Source organism: Taeniopygia guttata, chromosome 2 (genome assembly GCF_048771995.1).
Source record: "Taeniopygia guttata chromosome 2, bTaeGut7.mat, whole genome shotgun sequence".
Taxonomy (NCBI): Eukaryota; Metazoa; Chordata; class Aves; order Passeriformes; family Estrildidae; genus Taeniopygia; species Taeniopygia guttata.
Genome location: NC_133026.1, coordinates 39,244,631 through 39,267,984, shown reverse-complemented (window position 1 = coordinate 39,267,984; position 23,354 = coordinate 39,244,631). Strand labels below are relative to the sequence as shown.

The 23,354-nt window shown below is 37.5% G+C and overlaps 1 long non-coding RNA gene across 2 annotated transcripts in view; it reads right to left on the bottom strand.

Annotated features, from left to right (window-relative positions):
* The window catches only part of LOC140682634 (uncharacterized), a 77,254-nt gene that overhangs the window by 38,314 nt on the left and 15,586 nt on the right, over positions 1-23,354 (bottom strand). The window contains exon 3 of one of the 2 annotated variants that reach the window (XR_012054580.1): positions 11,899-12,966. The exons of the other annotated variant lie outside the window; for it this stretch is intronic. This is a non-coding gene — a long non-coding RNA (uncharacterized lncRNA). Of the gene's footprint in view, positions 1-11,898; positions 12,967-23,354 lie in introns of those variants that run through there. 2 annotated transcript variants of the gene reach the window in all.

Sequence of the window (23,354 nt, the reverse complement as noted above, 5' to 3'; positions counted from 1 at the left end):
CTTTTATATGAATTTTATGTATTCTTATTTTGAAATACTCACTTCAGATACCGATTTAATTGTAAATGATAGAATTTTCACTAGAAATTTTCCATATAACTCAATTATTTTTTCCAAACTTCTAAATATATATTAAGTAACTGGAATAATTTTGTATATAAGAACATTCAGAAATTCTCCATCTCAACTACTTTTTCACTTTGGGGTTCAAGAGATTGAAGAGGCCTGCAAGTCCATGATTTTAATACTGGTAGAAAGACTTCTCTTCTTCATCTGGAGTCAATAGATTCAAAAGACTGAAGCCATACAATTTATTACTACAGATCTAAAAAACTTCAGAGACAAAAGGCTGTTTGGAGTTTATTTCATGCTGGATGAAGTATTTGACTTTCCTTGAATCTTCAGTTAATATATTTAAATTTCAGTTGCAAGGTAAAAATAAAATTCACTCTCGTTCCCAATATAAAGTTCAAGGGGAAAAAAATCACTATCTCTCAAATCTAAAATAATTATTTTATGGGTGAAGTCTTACAGAAAGAAAAATATTACAGTCTCACAAGTGTTTTATTTTTCTATTTCAAGTGTATCCATGTGGTTTGCAGGATAACTGACTTTACTGGGGAAATTGTGGGCATTTTTCATCCTTTAACTCTTTTTATTCGCTCCTGCATTTTTCCCCTGAAAAATTATTTCTCTGTTTATGCTCTGAAATGTCTCTCTAGTGATGTCTTGAAAATGAGCATCTTATCCATGATGCATTCTATTGATGTGCTCTCAAATAGGAAAGAGAAAGGAAAAAGATCTCACATCAAGGTTCATCTGCCTACAACTCATGGTGCTGTTTTCAGTGGCCCCCACCTTCCACAGGGCCATGACTGGAATCTCTCAGAAATGGTGTAGCTTGAGGATGCACTACTGGAGCATCACTCACATGGTATCCTCAAAGGCAGTGTGCAATGCATGTTGCACCAGAATAATATTACAGAAGCTGGGAAGACTGTGGCCACAGTGAGCTGGTGTCACGATCCAGTCACTGAGGGATGCCTCTGCCCAAATTAAGGTGCATATGCCAAAGTCAATGGTATGGATTATATTTAGCAATGAACGTTACATAGAGAGATAGAAGGAAATAGAAAAGAGAGGGTCAGGATGGTGGGGGAAGAGAGAGAGGGAGCGTGATCAAGCAGAAGATAGTCACCACCCATGGATTCAGCAGCATTCTGTTGATCCTTCTTCACCCTGAGTTTCTTGGTGGAGGAGGTCCTGTGGCCATTCAAAACTTTTCACTATTTAAACATTCTAGCAAAAAAAAGGAATTAATTCTTATTGGCTACACAGTTCTTTAATGCTGTTGGTTAAATGATTCCCTTGCCTCTAATGCTAATTAGTCCCATGCTGTCTTTTCTGAGTCAGTGAATTTCCTGGGTTGATGGTCTGTGAGTTGGTGGTTGCAATCTCCCCCTGTCAGAATTACCTTTTATTTGGTCTGAGCTGATTTCAGCACAGTTGCTGAACTAGCTTTTCTTGTGGCTCATGAATTTTGCCACTTTCAGCAGCATATTCTTCTCCCCCAGCTTTGTTAAACTCATCCTGGGTCTGAGATAACAACCAGACAACAGCACCACCTTTATCTTATCTCAAGCTCCTGCTGTGGTGGTTTAATTTACAGTCCAAGTTCCAGGTATCCATGGAGGCATATTCCATGGGAGCTTCAGTGGCTGGTGGTCACAGGTGCCATCTGACCTGTAACTTTGTGTGATCCTTCTTTGACAGGTGATGTGCTCATGAGCTTCTTTACACGGTTTGCCAAAATGGGAATTTTTGTCTGGATGTGTTACCCAGGATGTGCTACTCCTTGCCTCTGCCAGGCCTGGAGTTAATGCCATCCTACTGCTCAGTTCTGTGGTGATCTCATGGTAAAGTCATGTAAGTCCTTCATGGCCTTAACAGTGTTTGATACAGGGAACTGTGATGTCACAGTCCTTACAGCTGGTTTAATGAGATACACTGACAATTTCACAAAAGAATTTACCTTCCAGATTGCAACACATAATTTTACATACTAAACTGCACATATTTTAACATAATAAACTGTTGTCTTCAGCACATAGAAATTGTTTTATTTTTTAAGAGGAAACCATGATAGTACACATACAGATTGACGTATATCCTGTCAATTGGCACCTGTTTTGGGAGAATTCTTTCTTCCCCACTGTTTTTTTGCAAATAAAACATCCTGAGTAACTGAAATTTGAGGCCAGTATGCCAAACCCAAATACCTCAGATACTTTTCAGCTTTCTCTATGAAAAGCAATATTCATATAACTTTAGAAAACTGCCAGAATATTTTTAAACCCAGACTCCTGAGTCATTCCCTCTTCTCATTGTTGGGTATATGGGATTTTGTGGAAAACATGTACTCAATAATGTTTGTCTTGCAATAAATATAACACACTGAAGAAGCAAACATGATCATAATTATATTGAAAATTAGGTCAAAAGATCAGTCAGAAAGCTCAGGGGAAACCCTGACATAGATTGATCTCAATGCTGTCTCCCAGAAAGATAACTCCACCTTCACTGATTTGAACATGATAGGTTAGTAGTCTGAATTATATCAACTGAAAGTCCTACTGAGGCATTCATCATTGTCCTGAATTTGTCTTGAAATGGAGGCCTATTGCATTTAAGTGACAGGGATGTTGTTTCTATATACAAGTAATTTATATTATTATGAAGTCCCTCTGTATCTTATCCTTTCACCAGTCTTTGAACAGATCACTTGCTACAAAATAATTTTTCCTGTCAGATCAGTCTGGCAGCTCAAAGATACAGGCACAACATTCACAATTTTCAGTAATATATAACAAAAATATGTTAATAGGAGTTGAATAACCCCTGCTATCATGTTTCTCAATCCTAACCCTTGGTTTTAACTGCTACCTTGCAACATTAAGTCAAGATTTCACCAGTGGGTTCTTATTCCTAAAACTGGAAATGTTCCCACTTCCCAGATGGCCAAATGTTAGGATTGGACAGATTACTGATGTAGTAATTTCTCTCTCCTTGACTAACAAATGTATAAAATAATCTGCTATGGCGTCAGAAAATTTCATTCCTGACTGTTATTACTTCTTTCTAAATAGATATAAGAAAAAAAAAAAAAACAACCAAACAACAACAAAAAAAGAGAAACCATAAACCAAATAATTTATTCAGTTGCCTATGATCTTTTAATTCCAAGTATGAAGAAAAGAATATATGACCTTCAGCCCCTGTCAAGTCCCTGACAATGCTAGAATTATCTTTTTACCATGTCCTTATATAAAAACTAGTAAGACTGGCTTGGTTTTTTTGAGGCTGAATTTGATACAAATACACAAAAAGATAAAGAAAAGAAAAAGTGGAGAAAAAATCAAATCAGTCTCTCCATCCCAACATATCCACCATGAAAACTTTTATCTTTTTATATTCATTTCTATGTATTCTCTTTCCTGGAAGTGGAATTTTAAGATGGATGTCTTAAATTTTAAGATGGATCTCTTAAAATTATGCATCTTAAAATTCACATAAAACAAAAAGGAAAAACAAACACCATAACACTCCCTCTCTACAAGGTGAGTAAAACACATCTTCAGAATAATTTTGGCAGCATTCCCTGGATTTAGTTCCCCATATGCCAATATGGGGTTGCCAATATACATTATACAAATGTCTCTCTGTCATATCAGTTCCCACTTACTCATTTGTGAAATGGTTTTATGTCAGTGAATAAGACAGGACTGTAAAAACAAGCCAAGTGTTGCACGGGCATTCCCTAGCTCTGTCAAAGTGTACTCCTCCAGGAAGTTTGTCCATCCTCCCCCATCCTCAGCAGCTTTAGCAAAGCCCTATCAGCTCACATAAGAATTCTCACAGAGCACTAAGACCCATAACAGAAATCTCACCAAGTGGCCAAAACCTAACTACCACGAAAAGGCCATTTCCCCCTTCTGTCTCTCACCTCTGCTCAGGAAACACACAGACATAACAGCTCCTGAGAGGCAAATTGAGGAGCTCTCACTATACACAGGAAAAAAACTTTCTCTAGCAATACTTCTGTCTTCTCACATGTCAAGAGGAATACATCTCCCTCTACTATGGAGCCACTGTCCACCAGGAGCTCTGGATGACCATGATTTCCTTGCCCGACTCCCTGGAAAATGGAAATACTAACCTTCTTTACTCAACAAAGTTTCTTTCCAAATTTTCTGTATCTCAAACCGGTGGGAAGAAGGGTTGTTCATGCAGAAGGCAGCAGGGAGCAGCCCAGAAAGGAGCCCTTTTTTGCTGCAGTCCCTAAGGACAGCCTGCATCAAAGTGTGGTGAGCATCCCTCTCTGCAGAGCTTCCCCCTGGGCTTGGCCAGACTTGATGGCGCCTGGGACTTATCCCCCAGGGAAGCACACCACAGGCAAGGGCAGCTGCTGATGAATCACACCACCAAGTGTTTTGACACTATGATGGACACAAAGCTGTCTTCCTAGCCATCTCTCCAGATCTTAAGTCCTGGTTAAAATAGAAGCAGAAAGCCCACTTTGAGCCAGTAGGAAAAAAAAGTACCTACTTGCTAGAGAATCATGGGACATGAGTTTCCTAAACTTCCTTCATCAAGTAGGATATTCAAGTGAGTGTTTCAGGATGTGGTTCATCACATTTAAACCCTCAAAGAGTTCATAATAAGGCAGTTTCTGCTGCTCACCCTTATGCTACTCCTATCAGACCAAATCAAATATTTTGACAATTGTTCATTCAGAAACTTCAGTGCAAAAAATGTCAACAATAAAAATCAAAACACTGTAGAAAAAGCTTCATAAGTACATCATGGATGAGGTCCTGGGTTTCTTTATAGCAAGTTTGACCTAAATTCTCACTCTGGGCTTTTCAATTCAAAGAAAATTCAAGGGCACCTTCAGTTAATTTTGAAGTAAAAGTATTACTGAATAAAATAAAAATGAATAATGCAATCACTACAATATCTTCTCTGTTATTTAATTTGATATTTATATCCATTATTTTATACTACTTCTAAATTTTTCATATTTCTGTAGTACTGTAAAATTTTATGCCAAACTATGGAATTTATCAGAGAGAGAAAAAAGGTCATTTTGAAAATGAGATTGAGGAGAACTGCAACTTTTATGTGTATGAGAAACCATTTAGATCTGTGGAATTGCTCATATTAGATCAACTCTTAAAACATCAACACTGGCGTAGAAATTAATATTATTAAATTTCAGATCCAGCTTCTCCCCTGCTGATGAATGGAGCAATTCATGCCTTTCCCAGTGCCATTTGTTTAGGCTGCATTTCTTGAAACAGTTATATCCTTTTCTAACTTGGTTCTTGATTTTAAGTTCTTGATTTTAAATCACCTGCTTAATAAACCTGGGTGGAAGCATTAGGGAGCTTGCACAGATAACAATGCTGGTTTGAGCATTGCTCATTTTTATAGGGAACCCTTAGGAGTAAGGTCCACAGAGAAACAAAATCTTAGCCTCAGAAGAAAAGTACTGCAGCAAGAGGGGACATTGGTGGCCAAGTTCTCACAGCTGGGTGACAGAAGAACAAAGGAATTGAGGTTACTGTTTATAAAGATATCAGCATTTAAAAATAAAATTCAGAATGCTCAGAGACAGCATTCCTACCAGCAGGATAAAAGTTAGTCCACTTCTTAGGTATTATTTGTCAAAAATATTACTGTGTCAGGAGAGCAGTAATATCTAACACACATGAGCCAGTCTTTAAATGAGATTGATTCTATTAACTCTACTAATATTTGCTTTACAAAATGGCAAACAAAGGAAATATTTTCATCTTATTAATGGGCCAGTTGTGTAACTCTTTCTGTCCAGCACTCATAGAATGACATGAGACAGCAATAAGAATGTAGTCAGGTAAAAAGAAATTTGGCATTTTTAAACCACCTTAACTTTAGTCTTTGGCGACAAATATTCTGTCAACTGTGTTTGGTGCTGAAGAGCAATTATTTTTCAATCTGTCTGGAGGTTTCCAAGCTGAGCATGGCTATTTTGCTGTCTGGCACATCAAACCTCCAGGCTAGCAGGTAGTATTTATAAATATACAGTGCACTAGGGATTGCTGGAGCAAATATTTTGTGTCTTTCTCACTCTCTGGGCTCTTTCACTTACTTTCAGGACTCAGGATTGCTGCAGAGGGAGTTTATCTGTGCCTTCTTTCTGGCCTTTTCTGTTGCAACACTGACTGGGTTACAAAGGGGCAACGTGCCTGTGGCCACCATTCTGCTAGGAAATAAAAGGTCAGACCTGGTATATTCTGCAGAGTTCAAAGGATTCCTCTCTCCATTAAGTGGAAGCCAGCTGCAAGAGCTTGTTTCTGTCAGACATTCCCAAGTGGAAATAGCTGCTTGTAAGCAAGAAAAGAATCAACAATAAAAGAAAAGGAAACCCTTGTTCTCTTTTATATTGACTATCTTTTTGTCCTAATAACTATACTAAAATATTTTAAATATAATAAATATCACAATATTCCATAAAGGAGTGATCATCTACAAAGACAGCTGTAATTTGTTTAAGACATAAAAATGTTAACGCAATCTTACTTTTCTTTCCATGCCTGATGCATGTGAAATTGTGACTTCACATGCTAATTATTTGCTGGCAGAATTTCCCATTTCTACTTTGCAGGCTCTATCCTGTATAGCACATATAATAGCTTAGGGAGAGGGAAAGAGAGAGGGAAGAAGCAGCACTTAAGGATCTAAAGAACATTTTATTGCTGATTCTCTTCTACTGTACAAGAAAGCATCTCATATTGCAGGGTTCGTGGATAACCTCTGTGCAAGACCCCACTCCTCTCAATGCCTCTGGTTTGTGTATGTAGAAATCATCATGAGCAGAGAGTAACCCACATGGTATTTAACTTCTGGCACTGCTTGGATTTTCTTCTTCAGTAAAAGGGAAAGCATACTACTGAAAAATAGTGGTCACAAATACCTGGACATAAGGGCAAGTTTCTTTTGATGTAGAGATTAACCCATACCCTTAAAAGTGAGGGATTTTATAAAATTTCCAAAGTCTTGGCTGTATTTTCTAAACAAAAAAATTGCTTTAAAATATTGCATTTATCTTTCTTTCTGTCTTTATCAATTGTCAGACTCCTCTACTTGAATTCATAAAAATGTTAAAGTCCATGCACTAAGATTCCACTTCTTAGAGGAAAAAGCCTGGAAAAGGAAGAGCCAAGATTGCTATTAGATTTTTTCTTTTGATTAGCCTGTATGATTTATGACAGGTAAGTTTTCTCATAGAAATAAATTAAATTATTCTTAAGAAGAATAGAAAAACAAATTCAAATAAGAGAGACTGCAAGTATAGGCAACAGAGATAATGTCTTGATTGCTAGTGTGTGAATTTAAATTTTGCATTTTTCAATCTTTTTACATTCTTTTTTTTAGTGTTAGGATTGTGTTGCATAGGAATTGCATACATAGCAACAGCTAAGTTAAGCTTAGCTTATCTGTTAATCATGATATTTGAATGATGCTGAAAGTTTGGATTATCATTATACATTCGGCACTCGCTGCAGGCTATGCTTGAGTCACAGTTCTAACATAAGGACATGGCTCACTTTGTCAGTGACACTAGTGGTTTATTCATTCCTACTATTCTCTGAGCACTTTTACATTCTTTGAACTTTCTTTGAAGCCAAGATTTTTCACTTTGATCTGGTTTATTTATGTCCCACTCATACTTCACTCTGCACAGATCTTCTGTTGTACTTGAACTCCAGGGAACATAAACTGTATAACATTACAGTCTCAATACTGGGAATAGTGATGTGAATGATATAAAATCAGATTGAAATAGGTGTAAAAAATGGAACTTTAATCACACTTGTGAGAATTCCCACATGAAGGAGTAGATTAATTCAAAAGTGTCAAGTCTTATGAATGAAGTCTGACAATGATATACAACCTCAGGAACAGAAAGTTTCTCCTTTCTAAAAGGGAGCATTTTTGGTTAGTTGATATTTTCTGCTGCTTATTACAAATGAAATTCACTTCACACAGGGAAACAGTAGCAGGATTAGCCTTAAATGTGCACTCGTAAAATGTAATTCCTTCTTCTGATAGAGACAGTCCAAATAAACTCAAAACCAAGGAAAACAGTCACCATCACAGGATAATCTCCCAAGTGCATCAATAATATATATGGGCACAGAGACAAACCTTGCAGGTTTGAGTATTCAGCTGATATGGAGCCCTTCAGACATCAAGGGATTTTCAAAAGAAGTGAAAGAGATGCTTTCTGACAGGGTGGTAAAAGTTTACTGGATTCATCACTTTGAACATCTTCAACAAAAATATTGATGGCACCAGTGACTAAACAGCACCAAACTTCCACATGATCTCTGTTTGGTAATTTTAAGGTATTTCTGGTAATTATGTCACAAAGAAATTATTCCTTTGGAATAATCTGAAGGTTAGAAGGGGACATAAATACAAATGTTATATTTTCATTCTGGTCAAACAATTCCCTGTTTTGTGGTGTAAATTTCCTTGCATTACTAGACAAATGAAACCACCAATACTACTTGTTTACAAAAAGTTCTTGGATTCTACCAAGCTCTAAAATATTGTTTATATTAAAACAAAATAAATCAAGACATTAACAAAAACCCACTGGTCAAAATGGTGAAGTATTGGAGAAATATTGAAATTTATTTATGATGACTACTCTAGACGGAGTTCTGTGTTTCATCTTATTTTATCCATAGGCAGCATTGTCATTGAGTAGCCTGCAACAGAAATTTACTATAAGCAGCAATTCTTCCATTCCTGACTTCCTTATTCAAAGATTTATTCAGGCCAACCTGTTACCATCCTTTAGGAGGTAATATTTATGCAATTTCTCTGGAAGAGTTCTCGATTCAACATAGGAGATCTCTAATCAACATATGCTAATACATAAAGAACAGATTTCAACAAAGAACCTCAACTTTACACAGATTGGAAAACAAAGAACCAAAACAGTAAAAATATTGCCTCCTATTTGCTGTCTTGGGATAGCAGCTGCCTGTTCAAGAGTACCCTGACAACAAGCAGCTAAGCTCACGCAGATGTTCAATGCTTCCAAAATGTTATGACTGCCAGCCCAGTCCTCATGAGACAGTGAATAATAATGAGCCCACACAACATGAAAAAGCAAGAAAATTCCAATCACATCTATTTCCTTAAGGAGGCACCTAAGTGACAGAAAGTGTAGATGTCACCACTATTAACCACAATAAATCTTGTTTGTAGAGATGAAAAAGCAGGACATGTATGAGTCTTCTGACCTTGCTGAAAGTAACTCATTCCTTCCTTCTGACTGCAGTGCTAAATTTTAGACTCCTTTAAGTTTCCAGGTATTGAAAATACTAACTTTCCACTTCAAGCAGCTACTTTTAAGTCTCAAAAAATCAACAAGTCTACTTTTCAAAGTAAAGGGCCAGCAAATGTGGCTACACTTATAATACTCAGAATGACTGAGTTCAACTTACAAGACCTTTCAAAACAAAATTCATAATTTTCTTTAATAATAAAAGTAAGTTTCATACCTCTTTTGAACGAAGCATGCCAGAATAAACACAAAGAATTTATTTTTGGAAATGTTTTGAAGACACTTCATCAAAACCAGTCTATAGTCTTACAAATACATTTTTCATCTGTGTGTGAACATACAAAGAGATCTATGTAGCCACATGAGTTTGTTCACTGAGCAGCTGTGCACTAAAAGCACATATGCATGTTTATGCACATGTATGTGTGCAGTGCAGGCTGGGGAAGGGGGTTTGCATTTCAAACACTAAGCAGGCAAAATGGCAGTAAATATACAAACAGTTGAACACCCTTTGAAAATTCAGCCCACATAATTCAATTAATCACCTAAAGATCAGTTTGGTCCCTTCTCTACATAGGTTCTTTCTTCAGTATACCAAATTCCTCTAGTTAAATTCTTAGCCATGGAATAAGAGACAGAACAGGAAGTGTATAACTGACAATAGGAAGGACTCAGCTGTCACACGTAGTTGCTCTTGTCTTTAAATCTACCCTGCTGAAACCTTTTGGAATGAAGAGCACTTAGACTTCTTTCAGAAATAAAAGGCAACTTAAATCTTCAAGCATTTCATTAGACAAAAATCAATCTTGAGGATTTACTGAGCAATGCTTTTCTTCCTATTGAGACCTTATTTACTGTTCACTGGGTAGAAAATAATTGCAACCATGCACCACCATCACACACTATATGGTACAATCTCTATCAGCATACTTTGAGCACCTTCCAGCCTTTTGTTGTTTTAAAGGTGTGGTTAATTCTCAGTGTTTCTCTCAGGTAAAGCATCCTCAGGTTTCATGCAGCTGGGAAAGTAAATAATTCTCAAATTTGGTGCAGAAAGGTATTCAAATTAGTAACTTGTTTTAAGGAAAATCAGGAGAGCGAAACACCAACATTACCCTGCTTTTTCCATCATGTGTCAAAAACATCCAACTATTCCTACAACATAATCACAGATAATTTTCAAATTCTGCTTTGCTGGAAGATGAATCATTATTTATGTTAAAACAAATTTAGTGCGTTCAGCATATAACAGGTTATGAGAAAATTGCTTAAACTATGCTTCACAAAACACTGTCAGAGCACTAAAATTAAGAGGTGTAGTGTGTTGACCTTGGCTGGATGCCAGGTGCACACCGAGCTGTTCCATCCTTCCCCCTTCCCAGCTGGACAGAGAAGAGAAAATAAGATGGAAAATGACTCATATGTTGAGATAAAGCAGTTTACTAAAGCAAAAGCAAAAGTTAGCATGAACACAAGCAAACAGCTAAAAAATGTTTGCTCTCTACTTCCCATCAGCAAGCAATGTCCAGACACTTCCCAGAAAGTGCACTTCAGCACATGTAATTATTTCTCCAGGGTAACCACTTGTTTGGGGGGAATGTTGGGGAACCAGCAGAGATGCTGAGCCAGCACTGCCCAGCAGTGCCCAAAACAGTGGTGGGTCATCAACACCTTTCTAACCACCAGTGGAGGAGCATTGTGAGGGCTGCCACGGGAGAATGAACTCCATCTCAGTCAGACCCCATACAAGAGGACAATATTTCTTGCTCTTCATCATTGAGAAGTAAAACAATCTGCAGATCTTCATAGCTAATGGGATTTAGGCTATGCATATTATTAACACAAAAAAGCAGCAGGCAACCAATACTGCTTCAGCATGTATGCCATGTCTAGTAGCCTCTATTGTTCTGAACAGACTAAATATGATCAGAATTTAATTCACCACTAAAATCTAGATGGTATTTGAAATGACAAATCAATGCATTGAAAAGACAACAATCAAACTGTCAAAGAAAAAATATGCATAATAACAGAATTAATAAGCCACAGTCTTTTAAATGGTGCCTATTAACTTCTGCGATCATTTGCTGCCTTTTAGAAGTAGGCTGTTGCATTTAATTTTTAATCTCAGCTTTGCTCTTTCAGTGCTTGTCAAAGATTTGGTATCTCATCTTTTTGGGAAATATTTGTAAAAAGAGACCACGTCCTTTGATACCCTTTAGCTAAATATCATAGTGTGTCTACGTCCTCTGCTACAGTGAGCATCACATTTCAGACAACTTTTTTTTCCCCAAAAAATGGCTTAAAATTTATGATGTTTGAATGTAACTGAACCAATTTAAATCAGGCATGGGGGAATGAGTAATGAGAGGTTATGAAGGGCAAGAGAAGCAGTTAAGTATCACTTTGTTTGTGAAATTCTGCCTCTGAGCAAAAGCATAATTGCTGCCTTAGTTCCTAAAGGGCCAGAATAACTGTCGCAGTAGAATTCATGATTTTTCTTTTCCCAGCCCAATTATATTGTTGAAATTAATTCAGCAATTTGCACCAGGACATTTACCATCTCTTTTATTTGTTTGTTCCTTAGCCAGACACATAAAATATAGGCCTATTCCAATTCTGTGGTCTCGGATCCTTAAAGGACTACAACTAATAAGAAATAATGTCTGGGTGCTTTTCCAGTGTGACAGTGCTTTCCCCAATGAGTATGACTTTGAATGTAGGAACAGAGTGGAAAGCTTCTCTGTTCTCTCACAGGAGTAAAAATTTGGCTTAATACAAACATGATGCAGACTTGTCACATACTGCTGCCCACTAGCTCTTCACATTTAAGAGACTTCACCAGGCTGAGTGGATTGGGAATGCATCAAAATATCTCTTTCCATTTCTTGCTTACTGCAGGTATCTTATACAAACAGAGAAGATCCAAAGGGAATAGTACTAGCAGCCCATTGGACATAGATATACTTTACCAGTTCTATTTCAATTTCAACCATGCATAAAGGGAAGTGTGGAGAATGCTAGATACCTAATTCTTTATTTTGGTATCTTGATTATTCTTACTTGGTTACAAGGGCACAGATGGGATACCTGGTAGAGAGAGCATAGCGAACTCATGGCTGTGTCTGTGCACACTAACTCTGTGGCAACGGTTTGAAATTCTGTCCAAGATCCAGAAGCTTTCAGTGTATATGCTTCAAAAAAGTGAATTAAGAAATACAGACCAAAGAGTTTGGAGAGCTGGGAACTGCTCAATTTCAGTAAGCATATAGCTATGGCAATTAGTAGTCATCTTGGTAGGCAAGTAAAATGAGGTCACAGGTCCACAGAGGTCTAAGAGCTGGTATAAAGAAAGTGTTCTATAAAAGGCTTAAGCCACAGTCCCAAAGAATACTGATAAGTTTAAGCTACAAGTCCAGAACATTCCAACTTGAAAACAGACATCTGAAGAAGCAAAACAAGGAGACTTTTTTACCATGGTGCAATGAAATAAAACACCTCTTCCTAATAGTTTTTCTCTGACAATTTTAGAGTAGATGTTTCAGTTCTTCCATAGTGAAGGGCTGTTTCAAAGGAAAAAATATGTGTTAATATATGGTTTTATAAGAGAAACCCAAGTAAAAGTATATCTGTATATCTGTCTTATCTGTAGAACTTTTTAATTTTTTTATGCTCCACAAGAGAAGTGCTACAGAAATTGTCACAGGACTCAGTTTTTAAGGCAACAGAGTGGGAAAACACACCTAAGGAATATCAGTCTAAGTAGTAGATATCATCAATCTAATCTTATATCACTGATAAGATTAATGTTGGCTTATAAAAGCAGTAGTATTAATGAAATGCTTCTTCAAATCTGCTGATTTGATAGATTGAGACCATAAAGTCAGGAACTAGAACACTACAGAGTTAGCACGATAACATTAGATACATTGAACACTGGATAGCCAGTCTTGAAAATGCAATTGTAAATAATAGATCATCAAGCATTCTTTCATGGAGTCCTGAATCTTTTTAATGTTCTTGTTGATAACCTAGTAAGAATCAAAGAAAAATTGGTACTGTAGATGATAGCAAATTAAAAGAATGGTATAAAATTATAGCTATAGAATAAGTTGAGTTGGAGGGGACTCACCAGGATCATTGAGTCCAGCTTCTGGCCCTGAGCAGGACAGTCCCAAGAATCGCACCATGTGCCTGAGCACATTGTCCAAATATGTCTTAAATTCAGGCTGGTGCTGTGATCGCTTCCCTGGCAAGCCTGTTTATTGGTCCACCATACTCTGGGTGAAAAATCTCTTCCTAATATCCAATCTAAACCTCCCTCAACGCAGTTTCATGTCATTTCCTCTGGTCCTGTCACTGATCATGAGAGTGAAGAGATCTGTACATGCCCCTCCGCTTCCCCTCATGAGGCTGTTGAAGACCACAGTGAGGTCCCTCTCTCAGTCTCCTCCAGGCTGAACAAACCCAGTGACCTCAGCTGTTCTTTGTAAAGATTCCCTTTGAGTCCCTCCACCATCCTTGTGGCCCTCCTTTGCACATTCTCCAACAACTTAGACCACAAATACTGAACAGACTCAAGCAACGGGTGGTATGGACACAAAAGCTCACTGTAGAGTCTGATATCCAGGAAAGAGGCAAGACTAGGATTTCTGAGAGACTCTCATGGAAAGTAGCAACACTGAACACAGTAGAGGGGAAATCATAACAGACAATCAACTACACATGTCTTTTAAGTGCACTTAAGTGGGATCTCTATCAGAATAGCTTGTCCACTTCTATATTCCCACCTCAAGGATTATGTTACTAAACTGAGAAGATGTGGCGAGTGGTAAGAGCAAGAAAATGACTACTAAAGATTTTTCTAAGGAGTATATTGAGTACAAAGGTACAACATGGTACTATCAGACCAGTGTTATATATCTGAAGGGAATTCAAAGGGCTGTTAATTATTATAGATCAAAGTACAACACAATCTAATGACCAGCACAGCAAGGTTCATTAACTTAAAGTCAAAACAACAGTTTTTTTTCTTAAAAAAGGTGAAGATAATTTTTCATCACCTCTTTTACTTTGTAGCAAATTGGGTGGTATATCATTGTGATTTTTAAATTAATAGTGGCTATTTTTCCCCTCTAAAACACTTCCAAGCAAGAATTACCTCAACAAGTTTTCTAAGTTATGCGGAAAGTCAGGATATAACACAAAAAAAGATTGATCCTGGTCCTATAGTCAAAGTATGAATTGATCAACATTCATAACTAAAATTAGCATGGCAATAATCCTAATCAGACTGAAAAACTCAGTTCCCAAATGCGCTGGTTCATAGAACTTGAAACATATCCTCAACTTCCCTTATATAAATGTAGTTTTAAAACATTTTTGATATGAAAGATTTAGCTTGAAAGTTACTCACTAGGACATTTCAACCCATTTATTTGCACTTTGATTTTCAAGTAATCAGTGAAAAGAACATATCTTTCAGACTAGATAGACAAAATGCACATTGAGGAGTTTACACCCACCTTAACTTGATTTTCTACCCTAAAGCAACAAACATTTTCATAAACAACAGAATTACTCATGAGCTGCTCCCTACAGATTACTTAGTTTGGTCATTGTGCCCAGCTCCCTCCCTGAATTGCTTCAGTTTAATCCACAGTGCTGGAGGCAACACATTACAGAAGACAAGAGAAAGCCTAGACGTGTACTGATGGGCTCAGTGACAGGCTGGCTAGCCAGCAAATAAATGCCAAACAACAGCACAGCAGCCAAGGCTGGCACTTTCCCTCACCATGAGCACTAATCGCATCCCTCTCTTCTCCTCAGATTCTGCTTTTGACAAAGATTTTAAGAACATTGTTCTAGCTGATATTTTTCCATCCACTTTTAAGTTTAGTTGCAGTTGGCCAGACAGTTTGAAAGTTACTACCTAGGAATTGACAGTTGAAGAGAAAGTCAGTGTTATTATACAAGCTTCATTTCCTTAGAAAACCAAGCTAAAAATGTAAATGGGGATTCAAAGCTTGATAGTGCCCTTTCAATAAAAAGAATGAAGCAAGAATATATGCTTGCTTTCCTGCCAGAGGAAATTGCTAAAACAGGCATTTCTTTTAATTTAAAGAACAGCCTGCATAGAGTTGCTATTTGCCCAGATGCTGTCAGAAAAGGCCATTGACCTTCTGCTCCAACAGAAATAAGTAAAAGAAAATAAATTACTGTTTAGTGGAGTGATTTCACAGTATCAATTCTTAACCTTTAATTTCAATTATAAATTAATTATTCTGCAATCAGCTTAGGTTTAATTCATTTGTTCATCTCCTTTTTCTCCTGACTTTTTGCTGTGTATTGCAAGAGCTTAATGACATTACCATTTTTATCCTCATCGCACAACACTTTTACCCATGGTAGCCAATCTTGCTGGTAATTCAGTATGTAGAATTCCAATAGTTCTGTCTGTTCCTTCAACTGCCTCTTGGTATCATCATAAAAGGATGTTCAATTTAATCACCATCAAGAACTTCAGCGTACAAACCCACATGGAGAAAGCAAATGTGCGGAAGATCCAAGGATATTTTGATCCAAGAGAGCATTGAAGCACTGGAAAGGCTGCAGGAAGCATAACAACACAAGCAAATATGGCATCTGAGAATGCTGACATGGGGCTCTATACACAGTCTTTGCAGGCCAACATTTAAATATGTCTCCTTCATTCTGCACTGCTCACAGGCTCAGCTAAAAGCTGGCACTTTCAAGAACAGTGACCCTAAACACACAACTCACACAGAGAAGTAGTTTGGTTGTTCACTGGCATCCAAGTGAAAAGCTACACTTTGCCACAGCAACAGCAGAGACCAGCAGGATCAGGGGTCCTCCACAAGCAGGGATGAGCTGGGAGCCAAGGAGAATCCAACACAGTGGGGACCTCTTCACCAGGATGTCCTCCCCCAGGAGATGAATAGTGTCAGGATGGCAACCAGTCCCCCTGAAGCCCCCAAACTAGGTACACTGATGAATGACACCAAAAGTCCAGTCAGGATTCCAGTACAGATCCAGAACCCAGCCAGGAGGCATGGATGAAAAGTTGGAGACAATGTGGCTTTGGAAATAATCCAGTAAAAATAATAAATCCATAAACCAGGACATCAGCAGACAGGATTTCTGATGGAGCTCAGGCCAGGTCTAGGCACTTTCTGGGTCTGAGCTTAAAGGGACGCCTAGGGCATGGAGAGGGGTAGCAGGGATGGGGGTCCCAGCTGAGACTACTCAAGTTAATCACAGTTTGCAAGTGTCTTACAGGTCCTGACATGCATTTTGCATAAAACAATAATGGTAGAGGGAATTCCTGCCAAAACTGTTAAATTTACACTAAATTACAGAGGAATTGACACATTGACTTTTTAACCAGTATCTTAAAATTGGAAGTGCATATGAAAAGCATGCTTCCTTCTTGAGAGAATAAATTCCTGCTGTGAAAATGCTCTTTTAAATAGAAACTCAGTTTTCCACAGGAAGCAGTTTTTAATGGAAAACACTAATGGAAAAATTTTCTTTAATGGAAAAAAAATCATCTCTTTTCAGTGTTGGAAGAAATGAAATCCAATTTTTCTTTTGCTAGGCTTAATCTCCCTGTTGTGCCATTGTGTTTGAATCTTTAGTACCCGCAGGGCTCATCAGTGTTAGAGTCTTGCAGTGAAGAAGATAAAGTACGCATGGAAAGAGGCACTATGGAAAGGACATCTTTTCCCCAGGAATGTGATTTCTTGCCTGCTACCAGTGAGAGGCACGATATGCTTGCTTCAGTCTCTGCTGATGAGATGGTACTTTAAGGAGGACTTGTGCAAATGAAATGATGGATGGAAGGGATTTCCTGTGATTAGATTTATTTAGGTGCTTGGGGCATTCAAAGCTGTTGTTGAGTCAATGAAAAGTTGGATTTCCTAAATCAACGGCAAAAGAGATGTAGCACCACTCTGCTGATAAACACAATTAGACTTGTGTGCAATGCAGTTAGGGCCCCAAGACTTTCAAGTGATTTTCTTGATATTTATACTATATTTGGGTCAGCTCTTAGAGGGTCTACAGCAGCTGCGGTTCCTGCTGACTTCAGTGCGCACTGGGCATGCTCAGTAACCTTCAGAACTTGTCCTTTAGTTTATATTTGAAGATACTTTAGAGCAATTATGAGCAAGACATGTTAGTCTGCTACCCTTTAATTTCCCCATCAGCATGACACAAGATGAGCAGCTTGCTTTGGCATCAGTGAGTTACAGAGATTTTCCTGCTGTCAGACCCACGATGGTCTGCTGGTTGCAGACACCTGCCTTCAACACAGAGTCTGTGCAGACACAAAGACCATCATCCATCAGCTGCAAATGTTAAATAAGTAAAATAAGTAAATAAATAAATAAAAAGGTAGGTACAAGGAGAACACCTTTCATTATACCACTGCAGTACTTCAGTGGCCGCATCCTAGCATTGTGAAACCCTTTTCCAAAGCCCGCAGCCTGGATGTGGTGTGAACATCACAGTCTGGTTGCAACAGAATTGCCTACCTGAAACACATTATTCATCTTCATGTGGGATAAACAGGGATGGTTTGTGATGGCAATCATCTCTTTAAAGTCCAAGATGTAAATGCCTTGAGTTATGCATTTGCATAACAACTGTAGTCAAAAAAAGAAAAAATTAGACATGAAAAGACAGATTTTTGTCAGGTAGAAATTTCCACCCACAAAAAGAATGCTTAATTTTGGGAATTAAAGAAGGATAAATCCTAAAATAATCATTCTGAACATATAGAGCTAAGTGGAAATACTAAGAATTTTCAACCAAAGCCTTTTGATTAGCCATTTTAAAATCAAAACATTAATTTTTTTAAAATAAAAACCACTCATTAATAAAAGACATTCATCATTAATAAAAGAATGAGTAACAGTACTGATTACATGGAATAGTTTGGGTTGGAAGGGACTTTCAAAGGGACTTTCATCTTATCCAACTTCCATGCAATGAGCAGGAACATCTTCAACTAGATAAGGTTGCCAAGAGCACTGTCCATACAAATTTTTTTTAAGATTATATTTACTTATGTATTGATCTTAAATCTTAGGAAAAAAAATAGAGCAAGATGTTTGCCACCTCAAATGTGCAAAATTCTGTTGTAATTCTTACAGACATTAAGCAGTGACCCGTAGAGTTTTCCTGTATTCCTGTCATATTTATGAACACCTTTTCTCATGCACATATTTGGAACAAAGATTGATTCAAAATCTCTTTGCAGGCAGTAACCAGTATCTATTATTTTGAGCCTTTGAGTGAGCAAGGGGAGCTTGTAGCTTTGGACCAAATGTTTCTAGCTGTGCTGTCAAGGAGCCAAATATTTCAGAAACTACTGAATGTAGTTTGTAAAAAGTTTGTAAGAGACCATTGTGGTATGTTTAAAACAGATGTAATACCACACAGTCCTCCAAAGCCTTTCATCTTCATTCAGTTTGATAAACTTTACCTAATTAATCATAGAAATTACCCTACCTTGTTATCTGGGAGACAAGCCAACAGGGCTGAGGTTAAAGCACTTTGATGAAAAATTATGGTCATTTGTGTTTACCACTGATTGTTTCATGGATGCAGGCAAGACCTGAGTTTGCAATTCAAATAGTTCATTCACTTTAAAATGGTTTATTAAAGACAGAATGAAAGGCAACTATCACTACCTATTAGGTTTTTTAATAAGCTTATGAATTTTAAAAAGCATTTCATGGAAGAAAAAAGCCGACAACAACAAGCATTTATGGGAGAATAGGGATGAGAACCAAATATGAAAATGAATAAATAGTAGTTAGTTTAAAAGCACAGACCTTTTAATTCTGCTCCTATGTACTTATTGTTAAAATGGTGGCCCGTCACTATAAACTGTCAGTGAATTGATACAGCACAGAACACAAATTGGATGTGGATACTGTGCAGAAAAAAGGCAAATGGGGTTGCATGCAATTTACTAGTATGCAACATGATTCACATTTCCTATTTATCTTCCATTTCACATTTAGAGTGCAAAATAAAACTTTAAAAATTAAACAAAATTTTTCCCTTTTCAAAGGAACAAATTTTAATTATTCTAAAAATAAACAACAACCACTTAATGGGTTTTATATATGCAATTGCCACAGTTCACCAGATACATAATGAAAGCAGCATTAGAAGCTAATGCAAGAAGGCCAAGATAAAACACTGCATTTTTCTGTCATGTATGTTGGGAAGTGCTGCCTGCACTTTCAGGGTTTTCTAGACACAGGAGAGCCACAGAGGGATAAGCATCCCTCCTTCAACCCCTTCTGCTCCTCCTTCTGCCATTATTATCTGGTTGGCCAAATCACTAGTCCTGGAGCTTGAGGTTCGCATTTACTTGGATGGAAGATGTGCATACCACAGTTTGCACTGTCAAAACTATCAGGTCAATTGGAGCCAAGGATATCAAGAGTTTTAATTCAATTACAGTTTCATTTTTGATGGCAAAATCATACTCACAAAGAAAACTTGTGATGCCCTGGTTTAAGAAGCTAATTTACAGAGGCACTGACCATCTGCACTTCAGATGCTTTGATCCTTTCATACTCAGAAGCCCAAGCATCTGATGTTGAACAATTGAAATTAAAGCACACAAAAGTAGAGACAAATTTCAAAAAAACAGCCATATCTAAACTCACAGAGTGTAAGAAGAAAAATTAACATAAGATTTTCCTAGCAAAACTTAATGATGCTATAAATTGGCAATGAGGACAATACTTGAACATGTGTTATCACTTTTCCAAGCAATTAGAGAGGAAGGTACAGTAACCAGCAATTTTTTGAAGCTGTCATTGATTCTGGTGCATGTAGTTACATGGTCATTATAACTCTGGACAGCATAGATTTTCTTGATCAAATTAAATCATGCAAGTCAGATGGAAAGACTCTGTCTTTTCTTATGTTAGTACTGCAACTAAGGATAAAGAATGGATTTATGCCTCCTGAGTAATGTCTTAGGTGAAGGAATGAGATATACAAGCCACTCAGAAATAAGTATCTACAAACCTTGTACTTACATTCTTAAGCAGGGAAAGTCACCGTGACGACTGAGAACGCAACAAGAGTCAGGCCTGGTCCAATGCAAAGCATGAAAGACCCGAATACAAAGCAACGTTAGAACACTACTCTACTCAGCAACTTAATTTTAAATAATTCAGTCAAAACCACACTAGGAATGAGAATCTCATCACGAGGGATATTCACCATGCCATTAAAATGGACGAATAAAATGGATTTATAAAATTAATGATTCAATCATCCAACAGAGCAAGTAGGTCAGTCTGGGCATATCAGATAGTAGTGATGTTTTTATATCAAATATTAATCTCAATTTTTAAAGGAAAAAAGCCATTAATGTGCATAGATAATAGACCTATGCTAGGCGAACAGGCACTGATAAAACTGACTTAAATTTATGTTCATTCACAATTGACAAAAAGCTTGGAAAACAGTGTGTTGCTTACAGTGAAAACCCCTAAGGAACAATTCAGTTTTAAAACATGCCCTCAGGAACAGTATGAAATTCCTTCTATTTGATAAAGCACTACCAGGAATGTGTAACAGGAACCGGCATTATTTGAATTCAAATCTCCAAGTGAAAAAGTTCTGCAGAGCGACAAAGGATTTATTGTGATATACTCTGAGGTCCTTATACAGCTGCATACCTGAGGAGATGAGAAATGACCTTTACTACAGGGTCAGATTTACCAGCAGGTTTGAGAGAGAGGTGGAAGGGTTTTAGCTGACATTGCTCACACTTAATGACCCTCCCTTTCCTTGAAACTGGCTGCAGAGGCAAACATGTCAAACATTTTCTCTTGCGGCTGTTGAATACCAAATCTGTTCTCAGTCACTAGAATACTGAAGTATGTTTCTCAGTATTCATTGGATTGTCGATTTTCCTCTTACTCTTTCTGTAACATCTTGCGAAGTGGTGTAACTTTCCAAAAGACAGGAAGGTTTTGGCTTGAGCTTGGGACCACAGAGGAAAGACACTGCCAGCTATAAGAAATAACTTCACCGAAACAACTATTTATTAGTAGGGGCCATGCCTAGGCCTACATTCCCAGGACTTAGTGTTATTTTCAATATCCCCTTCCTCACTACCTTGAGGAAATTAGGTTTTTTTCCTCTGCCAGATACATATATTTGGACATCAATATCTGTGATGATAGACTTTTTATTAATACTATTCTGAACCCTTTGGTTCAGAATAGTATTAATAAAATACTATTTTATTATAAACAGTGTGCTGTTTAGTTTTCTACCAGTGTACCCAGCTGCAAACATAAAGCCCCCAAAAATATTTGAGATTTTCTGTTACAGAGGCACAATAAGATTTCTGTTTTGCCAGCAATACATGAGACAAGGGTTGTATCTCCAGTCCTTGTCATTAATACATTATCATCTGTATATACAGCAAGAGCATTTAATTTTGATCTAGAATCCAGGTCCTACTGTGATAAGGGATGGATAAACATGGTAAGGAGAAACATAATATTCATTGGCTGTAATGGGAGCACCGTTTTGTTTGCTTGTTTGTTTGTCTTAATATCAGGATATTTAAAGAGACGCCTAAGTATGGATTTAAAAGGCAAACTTCAAGCTTGATAGATAACTTGTTAGCAAAACTTCAGAGTGGGAATTAAAGAACACTCACAGTGCACTTCTTCTCTTGTCTTCAAATTAAATTGTTTGCTACAAAATTCAGTTTCACTGCCCATGTCCAGCAGTAACATGGGCAGTTTCCTACTAAAAATCCCTAAAAATCCTTGCTAAAAATCCCTAACCAAACTCTTTCAAAGGCTCATTGCCATTCTTGCAGCCTCATTTAGGCTTTCCTTGAAAGCATTTGAGATACACACTTCTACAAACAGTCTGAGCCACCCAAATATGCAAAAAGAGAACCTTCAATTGCACCTGCAGAGGTACTAGGAGGGGAGACCCATTACCCATTTCAGCCCTGAGGGCAAAATCTTCTACATCTTCTACATCTTTAGGCCAGTCTGTATGATGTTGACTTGCCTTTTCTGCAATGTCTAATACCTCACAAGGATATCTGGGAGAAACAGGCATCAAAAAAAAAGCCTTCTCTCTGTCAGCTTGGACACAGCAGAAGTGGAACAAAAATTCTAATTAAGGTGTTTCTGTCCACATTTTTCTGCTTACTTTCTGCTTTGGGCCTTTGGGTGTATTTTTAATGGTTCATTCTCTGGTGTAGCCTTTCCAGCTCTCTCTTCGCAGGAGCACAGAGATTGCAACATCCTTATCTCTGCAAGCTGAGGGAGCAGGAGCTCAGCAGTGTCTATTAAAAGAATAAAATCAAGGTCTCTGAGAGACGTAAAAGTAAATGAAATATCAAAGTGATGGAAAAGAAATTGAGGAAAAATGTCTGCATGTTTTCAAGGAGCAGTAAAGAACTGGTTGTCCTGCTCAACAGTTTTTCTCCCCTGCTTTGTGTGTTATTTGGGGGTTTGAGGAAAAGTGAAAACCTGTGCTAACCTCATACCTATACATAAGAGTGACAGTATTTGTCTTTTTTCTGTTCTATTTGTCTTTCTTTGCCCTTTTCATGTGCTTCCATGTGTCTTCCTCATAGTTCATATACAAAAAAGTAACTTGGAAAGAAACACTTCAGTGCAAAATCAAGCACTGTAAAATTAGGACATGCCAGGATTATTGATGCACAAGAAGTCTTAATTCAGGCCATTTTATGTATAAATTTGTTTTCTAATTACAAGCTCATGTACTATTTCTTCTGCAGGGTGTCTGACTTGTTCAATGAAGACTTTTTTTTTATCCACAATAATAAGAGAGTGGCCTGCAGGCCTTATTTAAACTACCCTGTATCAAGTACAAAATTATGTCATTTGTTCCTAGT